The following is a 9,649-nucleotide window of genomic DNA, read 5'->3' as shown; positions in this document are numbered from 1 at the left end:
TTTTTAGAAACAACCTTTGAACCCTAGGTGGTGTGTCTGCTAAGCCCTTTTTCGAGATGGTCACGAGCGGCTTGTGATCTGTCTCAGCCCACACCTTTTTACCATATATGAACACATTAAACTTTTCACACCCATATGCCAGAGCCAAAGCTTCCTTCTCAATTTGTGCATTATTGCACTCTGAGGTTGTCAACGCCCTTGAAGCGTAGGCGACAGGGCGCCATCTGCTGTTGTACCTCTGCAGCAGCACTGCACCTAAACCTGACTTTGATGCATCTGCTGATATTTTGGTTTGACGTTTCTCATCATAGTATACAGGGGCTTTCACTATCAAGCCTTTTAACTCATCAAACTCTCGCTGATGGTTGCTGTCCCAGTTCCAGTCAGCTGTTTTGACCAGCAGTCCTCTCATAAGACTGGTGTGACTGGCTAGGTTAGGAACGAACTTGCCTACGTAGTTTACCATACCTAAAAATCTCTGGACGCCCTCTCTGTCTGTCGGTGCAGGCATGTTTCTGATTGCAGAAACTTTGCCTTGGTCTATAAGTACACCCTCTTGTGTTAACCGTTCCCCCAGGAAGGTGATCTCTGTTTGCCTGTACTGGCATTTGCTTGCCTTTAGCTTTAAACCACTGGACCTGGCTGCGTCTAGGGCTATTTTCAGCCTCTCATTATGTTCCTCCATTGTGCTTCCCCAAATCAGGACATCGTCTATGTATACCTTTGCACCGGAACCTTCTCAAATATCTGTTGTACTGTTCTATGAAATACCTCAGGTGCCGAAGCCAATCCAAAAGGTAACCTCTTAAAGGAATACCTTCCAAAGGGGGTATTGAATGTGCAGAGTTTGACACTGTCCTGGTCTAAACCTATCTGCCAAAACCCGGAGGAGGCATCTAGTTTAGAAAAGTATTTTGCACCAGCTATATCCCCAAATATGTCCCCTCTTATAGGCAGCTGGTAGTGCTCTCGTTTCAGATCTTTGTTCAACTCTTTGGGATCCATATGTAACTGATGTGTTATTTAGTTTATATTTCACCAATAATCCTTTTCCCTTTTTGTGATTATTTTGTATACGCCGTTTTTGTGTGTACTATTTATTTTGGGAGCTTTTAATTTATTAAGTTGTGTTTTTGTTGTGTGACCCTTGACACTTTGGCGATGTCACTTCCTGTTTCGTTCGCGGTACTTTTCTTCAGACGGCTGTGAGCCTTGATGAGGAGAGGTAAGGTTTGAGAGCCAGGTTGATTGCTGTACGGCTCTGAAATTCTGTTATCCACTGAAATTCTGTTATTCACAGTGACCTGTGAGAGATTAAAGACCCCTTCCGGCTGGCAAGAAGCAGTTGTCCGTCTCAACTCCCTTCATACTACACAAGACACAACGCAGAGCTTGTAGCAGCCAGAGTGTCAGGACAGACCGGCTACACATACATAACCTTATTGAGCCATCCTTTTATTCCACCACAACGAGTGAGTGTACCCACTCTGTAGGCTCCTCCCTCTTCTCTACGATGCCCAGGGACTCTAGCCTGTCTAGCTCAGCTTTAAGCCTTTCTCGCAGTGCCAAGGGCACCTTCCTGGCAGCATGTATGACCGGTTTGCATGGCTTTTTAATCTCTATTCTGTGTGTGACACCCAGCTTCCCAATGCCCTGGTATACATCTGCATACTGATCTTCTATGTTGCCCTTGTCACTTGCCGTCACCTCATGTACACGTTTCACTAAACCTAAAGCATTGCATGTTTTGAACCCAATTATGGGCGTCTTTTTACCTTGCACAATGACAAATGGCACATCATATCGCTCACCTTTCCTGGACAGTACCAAAGTGCATGTACCACATGTGGGAATAGCCTCCCCACTATATGCTCTTAGTTTCACTCTGTCTTTAGTGTTCACAATGGCTGGGATCTCCAGCCTGGCCAAATCAATCTCAGACAGTATGTTGGCTTGCGCGCCAGTGTCCAACTTGAAGCTGATGTCTGTACCATTGACCCTGTACTTGCCAGTCCAATCTTCATCCTTCACTGTTGGACGGACACCATCCCTATGAAGAGTTCTCCTGTACCGTCACTGTCAACGCTGTCACCACCGTCGTCCTGTTCGATGCAGCGGACCTTCTTCTGTTTGCAGACCCTGGCGAAGTGGTTCCTACCACCACACTTGCGGCATTCTCTCCCGAATGCAGGACACTGCTGTGGTCTGTGTTCCCCGCCACAGCGCGAGCACTGCCTTGGCTCCTCCCTCTGGCTTTTTTCTTGTCCTTCGCCGCTTTGCCGCTTTTGTTTGTGCTTTGTAGCCATGTCTATTTCCATAACTGTGTCTTTCAACTGACTACAGTCCATGCTTTTTATTCTATTCTGTGTCACTTCTCTTGCCTGACAAATCTGTACAGCCCTTTCCAGGGTCAGGTCAGTCTCTCCAAGCAACTTCTCTCTCAGTCGCTTATCGTGCACTCCCATCACAATCCTGTCGCGGACCAGTGAGTCAGCAAGCCCGCCAAAATTACATGACTGACTTTTTAGCTTAACGTCCATGATAAATTCCTCAACACTCTCTGACTCGGTCTGTGACCGGCTGTTGAAAACATATCTTTCAAATGTCTCATTCTTTTTCGGAATGCAAAACTCAGCGCATTTATCCATAACCAGCTTGATATCTTTCTGCTGTGCCTCAGTTAGCTGCATACTATTGAATACATCTAGTGCATCCGCACCTGCTACAGTCAGGAACAATGCAACCTTCTGTTCAGCGTCCCTGTCAGCATCCCCAATTGCAGTCACATAGAGCTCGAATCTCTGTTTGAACTTTCTCCAGTTTGCCTCGACATTTCCCGTCAGCTTTAGTTCGCCCGGAGGCTTCAGATGATGCTCCATCTTGACAGCCCGGCGTGTCTCCCGCTCGCTCGCCTAGCCTGGCTAACTTTCACTTCACTTGCTAGCTAGCAACCTGCCGTCTCGTCTTCCGACTTTTTCTTCTTTCTTTTTTTTCGTCGTTTTACTCGTCTGCCCGCGAGTCATTTATGCGTCTGAAAACTCCTGGTACCATGTTGTGTTCGGCTGCTAACACTTAATAATGGAACCGGACAACAGTGTGCATACGGCTATACATTTATTCACAGCTCCCATTACAGGCGGCCATCACTCTCGCTGGCTCCCGCATCACTGGCTCGATCCACCTTGACGTCCGTGACGTCATCACGTATGACACACTTCCTGCCCACGTCATCACGTGCGTTTTTAGCACGTAGCCGCAACTTATTCACGACGTGATGTTTTTATGTAGCGGCTACTAATCGGCAGATACCCCGTTTACATACATGGACACATAAATTTGTCACGTGGAGCAGATGAAGCGTCACCTTTAGAGCACGTAAGTACGACGTTCCCGCAACTGGATTGTGTTAGTAGGGCATAATATTAACTATTATGCCCTACTAACAGTGGCGGTGGTGAAAAGTTAAAGTTTTTATTTTTAAATATATATACATAATAATTACTCATTTAAAAAAGTTGTGGTCATCAAAGTTATGGTCTGGTGGTTTAAAAAGTATAATACCGTGTAATATATAAAATATAAACCATTATGTTTGTTCTTCTGTGAATGAGACCTTAGCCCAGGGGCGATAAGACTTTCAGCCCTTTCCAGTGCATTCAACAAAGCGAGAACATAAAAATGGGATAGTAACCCTTAGCCAATCAAAAATATCTCATGGGGCTGAAGATATTATCGCCCCTAGCCATTAGCGTTCAAGAAATAATATTTCCCCAAGGTGGACTGCGTTCTGTCTCATTGCGCCCTCAAACATGGTAAGTTGAGGCTGCTTGATGCCATCTCACTATTTAGCAATGATGATGAAATAGTACTTGTTGTTGTAAAATAATGTGTTAGTTAGCTAAATTTTCTAAGATTAGTGTAGTTTATTGTCATAAAAACTGTATGGTTCTTTATTATGATCTCCATATCTGATAAATGGATGAGCAGGTGATGCTTGCTCACGTTGGTTAACAAGTGCTAGCTAGTAACATTAGCTATGCTAGCTAACATTAGTGCAAGACGTTAGCTAGTATACGATTAGTTGTAATTGCCATAAAGATCCGAAGGTTTTTTTGTGAGCTATGATCTCCATCCTTAATAAATAGATGGCTAGCAAGCAGGTGACGTTTGCTAGCTAACGTTAGTTAGACAGTGCTAGCTAGTAGTAGCTAGCTAGTGCAGCACATAGTAGCTAATGTTTTATGTCTGCTATAAAGTTAGCTCCAAAACCTAACATGATAGGATTCACTAGCATTAATAGCAACTAGTTGGCTTTCTAAAATGACCAACAATTTTTTTTTAATGTTTGGATGCTAGCTAACTAATCAGCAAACTAGACTGCCGTTAGGCTGTGTCCACCAACGAGCTGTATGTAGCTGAACAGCGCCAAGCTTACAGCTGCATAAAGCACACTAGAGCTGGAGTTTAAAGCTGGCTAGGCTACCGATGTTTTACAGCTACGTTAGCAACGAGTGTCGTGTTTATTCAGACTGCAGATTAACTAGCCATGTTAAAGGAGTAGTAAAGGGAAAATGCATGTTTAGCCCTGTTTTAAGGTTACTTATGATCATATACAATAGTTCAGATCAAAACGTTGTCAAAACTAGCGTTTTCGAGAAAGTTGATAATTGCTCTACCACCGTTTTGGTCATACAATGGTTGTGGATGGGCATCTTGAAAAATCATTCAAAAACATGTTCAACTCTCGATTTCAAAGACAAGAAGCTCACCGATAATTTTTATTAGAGCAAGATAATTTTTGTTTTAAGCCACTGATAGCTACCGTCTTCTTCACTTCTTCTCCTTCGGTAAAACATGACAGCGTTGCGGTATAGTGGAGGGCCTAAGCGGAAGCAGGAAGTGTAGGGTAGACATGGGTGTAATTGATTATATTAATTAATATTCCCTTCTATTTAGTGCATCACAGCAAACTCAAACACAATCGTGCTTCAGGTATACATAATGGCTCCGCGTAGCCATTTGGTTCATTTTAATCATTTAGTCAGGATGTCGGACAGTGCCATGCTCTCTAAAGGCGTTCTGAAAAGTTGGCCTATACTAAATAAATACCCTAGCCTATTACTGATACAATCTCCCCTGTATGCCTACACTCTATACTGTAACTAGCTTATATAGCACTACAGCATTAACATTAACATAGCCTATACTGTAAGATAGCTGCTCATGTTACATCAGCGGTCGGTTATTTCATTTCATCTTAGATGTTACTCACAGGAAATGAAAAGAGCAAGGGGAAATTGTCAAAATTGAGATCGGAATTTGATAGCAGAGGTTTTCTAAAGGTAGTGACTAGTACCCATCAATGTAGAGACCGGTCAAACCCTAACCTTAACTCTAATGTTGACCTAACCCTGAACTTAAACTTAACCATAACCTTAACCTTAAATGGCATCTGCACTTATAGGAACTAGCCTTTACCATTTTCTAAATGAATGAATAAGAGCCAGTTACAATGCATCTAGCAACAAACTTGAAATAAAACAGTGTAACAATGACATTCCATCCTGCATCCTGTCAATCTGATCAGAATGCTCTATTTCAGTCCAACACACACACACAAACCAGCTCTGTGGCCTAGTGGTAGAGTGTCCACCCAGAGACTGGGAGGCTGTGGGTTCAGTCCCCGGCCGGGTCATACCAAAGACTATTAAAAAAATTGGGACCCATTGCCTCCCTGCTTTGCACTCAGCATCAAGGGTTGGAATTGGGGGGTTAGATCACCAAAATGATTCTCGAGCGCAGCACCGCTGCTGCTCACCACTCCTCCAGGGGATGGGTCAAATGCTCACCACTCCTCCAGGGGATGGGTCAAATGCGGAGAACAAATTTCACGCAGTGAGGTGTGTGACAATCAGTGGGACTTTAACTTTAACACGTGTAGGCTAATTTATTTTAGATGTTAACAGTATAATAGTTATGTTGTCACTGACTTATTGTGGTTCCATCGAAAGCCCTACAGGAATATGAAAAGTAAACTTCTCCCAAGGAATGCTCAAGATACTTCAGAATTAAATTATATCTAGTACATTCCAGGTTTATAATTCAGAGAATGTTTGAGACATCACTGAACAGAGCTCTGTGATGCAAACCCTCAGCTCCAAGAAGTCATTTCCATGGTTTAACTGAATAAACCCAATTGAATTTTGTTCCTGTTAATTGACCAAATAGAACTGTTTTAGCCCTGGCTTTACTTGTATCTCAATATAGTGCAAACTAGAGCCAGGTTAAAACAGAGATTCCAAAGCTTGAATCTGCCTTTAAACAACCAAATTTCTCGGTTTTATGATCAACGTTACTTAAGCCATCACATGCTCATTTCTGTGTGTGGTACTTTACAGGTATGTGTGTCTGTGTTTGTGTGTGTGCTGACCATAGAATAAATTGGAAGAGGTCGCTCAAGGACAACTTGATTATTCCTTTACTTCAACAGAAGTCACTTTGAAGCCATGTTTACACTATTACGGTTTCATTGATTTGTGGTTTGAAAAGGTGGAGATATGATGTCTGGAGATTTTGTTATGTTTAACCGCATTGTCTATGCCTGTAATATTCCAGGTGATGAAGCCCACGGAGCCGGAGCTCTGAATGTCTGTCTTTGTGATGTCATGTTATCCTGGAACGGCAACGGTCCGTCCGTTAATTTAAAACAAACATACAAGTTAAATCATATATATATATATATATATATATAGATAGATAGATAGATAGATAGATAGATAGATAGATAGATAGATAGATAGATAGATAGATAGATAGATAGAATATGTATATATAATATAGATACATATTAAAATAGAAGGGGGGGTGACTCTTGGTTCCCTAACACAAAGGCTATCTTCCCCAAAGTGTAGTTTGCTTTAACGTAGCTTGCTCTATTGAACATTTCATTGAACGAGAACACTTAGCTATCTGACTAGATCCGTATAACAGCTATGCATGGATCGAACAAAGGAGGGAAATACTGTAACAGTACTCTAAAATTAGAATTCCTAAATTAATTAATTTTAACAGTTATCAGTTAACAGTACCATATATTATCTTCCAAAGGTTATCGCTGTGGCTATATACTGTATTGTAATAGTGTCATTCATAGTGGCAGTATTAAAACATAGAGAGGTAAGCTGAGACAAAAATAGAGAGGGAGAGAAAAAGGGAAAAGAAATGTAGGTAGATTAAGATCCCAATTAAGGCAAATGAAATAATCTGGCCTATCATTGAGGCAAATTAAATAATTTGGCCTATCAGTACCTTAATAAGACACACCAGGGTTTTTGTTTTGTTTTTGTCCTTCTTTGCTGCCATAAAGTCTGGAATAATGAAAGCAGACTGCACCAAACCTTATGTGGGACAAATAATAAGCATCACAGTCTTATGGCAGTATAGCCTCCATTGCCAGGGCCGGCAATAAGCTTGCTAGCTCCACGACACGGTCAAAGTAGTGGTTAGCTCCCTTCTCTAGGCCTCGTATTGATGTAGCCTGTAGCTTGACCTCCTGGTTCGTGTTATCCTGAGCTTCATGTAATTCTGAACCGTCGGTGGCTATTTCTCTTCATAGCTCCTCAGAGAGGCTACCAGTGTTCGTGTGTAGGTCTGTCAACTGCAGTGGTAGTTTTCTATTGTCACCATGACGGTTGCTCGGAGGCTCTGATCGGCGCCAGGCTGTGTCCTTGGGTGGTTCCGCCTCAGCAGACTCGGACTTCCCGGCTGTCCCCGCTGCCCGGGGAGTCCCTGCTGGGAAGCCCAACCGTAGGGCTAATCTCCACCACAGTGAGGCGCCATAGTCAAATATAAGCAGAGATCTTTCACATAAAATTAGCAAATAAAATGCATAGAATTGTAAGCAAATAAAATATTCACAAGAGAAGTTGGGAAGCGCGAAGCAGCAGTCAGCAATAGTTGTTAGGGTGTACCCCATGGGATGAGCCCCATCCCAACTTTTGGGAGAGGAAGTGAATCTTTCAGCAGACTCCTCGACCTGAATACATGGCTGACATCGGCATGTCTCACCCTTGGGATAAAGTTTATTGACAATTTCGATATCTTTTGGAACTGCAGAGAGTGCTTCAGACCCGATGATGTTCACCCAAACATCAACGGAGCCAGAGTACTTGGCGACAACCTACTCAAGGGACTGCTTCTTGGAAAGCCGTTCCCAAATAAGATAGGCGTGAAGGTCACTGCGCCCAGAGAAAAAGCTTGTGTCTCTCCTCCCTCACCTGACCCTCTGCTCCAAAACAACCAAGGCATGCAGAGGCCAAACAAGACAGATGTGAAGGTCAACGCACACAGGCAGAAAGCCTCTACCCCTCGAGACCTCTGGCTTAACAACTCTACTGGCATGGCAACACTGATAGAGGCTTGTCCTCCAACTATGCAGTAATTTTTATCAGTCAGTTAGAAAAAAAACAAGAAAGGAGGAGGGATTGCAGCCATTTTCTCTACTCGGTTTGCTTGTAAGGACCTGGGTGAATTTACATTATTTGAATATCTTGCCCTTGAGCTCAAAGCAGAATTATCAGGGCTCATCATTACATTATACCGGCCACCAAGATATTTATCAGTATTTCTACACGAATCCTCAGTGCTGATTTCAATTGGTATCACTAGATATGGTAGATTAATCTTGAATGGAGACCTGAAAAATCATATTAAGAAGGATGACTCCAAAGCTATGGAGCTTATGAATTTACTGGACAGCGTTGAACTCACCCAAACTGTAAATGAAGCCACTCATCAGCATGGTAACTCTGGACTTAGTAATAACAACTGGGCTAATCATTGATAATGTATCAGTGCTCGAATTACCTATTTCTGACCATCACTGTGTTTTTATACCAACTAATCTTAAAAAAGACTAAAAAAGAAACCTTGGTTCAAAAAAGATTCCTATACGGCAAGACTGAAGCACAGTTCGTCAATATTATGAGATCACTTGAGCCATGTAGCTATGAAGGCTCTTTAAATGAGATGGTCCAAAACTTCCACAGTACCTTGTGAACAACTTTAGATACCGTTGCTCCGCTAACAGTTAAAAAGAGGTCAGCTGACAGAATCTCAGGGAGATTCACATGTATCACATTACCAGAGCTTTGTAAGATTGTCACTGAGTGTAACTCCTCTACTGTACCTCCTGTCTTGACCCTGTACCTACAGAATTCTTTAAGCAGTCGACAGTGTTTCAAGCATGGATGTATTAGGTTCAAGTCATGTCCTGAAGATCATAAATATGTCTCTTCAAACAGGCATCTTCCCAGATACCTTCAAACCTGTTGTAAAACCGCTACTAAACAGATACAACCTAGATACTAATGCACTGAACAAATACAGGCCAATATCCAACCTCCCATTCATTAGTAAGATATTTGAAAAGATAGTTTCAGTACAAATAAACTCCTTTCTTAAAGAAAATAATATCCTGGAGGAACTTCAATCAGGCTTTAGGACAGACCATAGCACTGAAACGACTCTTACTAAAATATTCAGCGACCTCAGATTAAACTGATGCAAATAAGGTCTCAATTCTTGTCCCACTAGACCTAAGTGAACTTTTGATACGATTGACCATGACATCCTAATCAATCGCCTTAAC

The sequence above is a fragment of the Borostomias antarcticus genome (genome assembly GCF_949987555.1).
Source record: "Borostomias antarcticus genome assembly, chromosome: 12".
Classification (NCBI taxonomy): domain Eukaryota; kingdom Metazoa; phylum Chordata; class Actinopteri; order Stomiiformes; family Stomiidae; genus Borostomias; species Borostomias antarcticus.
The sequence above is the reverse complement of the archived record's forward strand: the minus strand, read 5'-3'. Positions refer to the sequence as shown.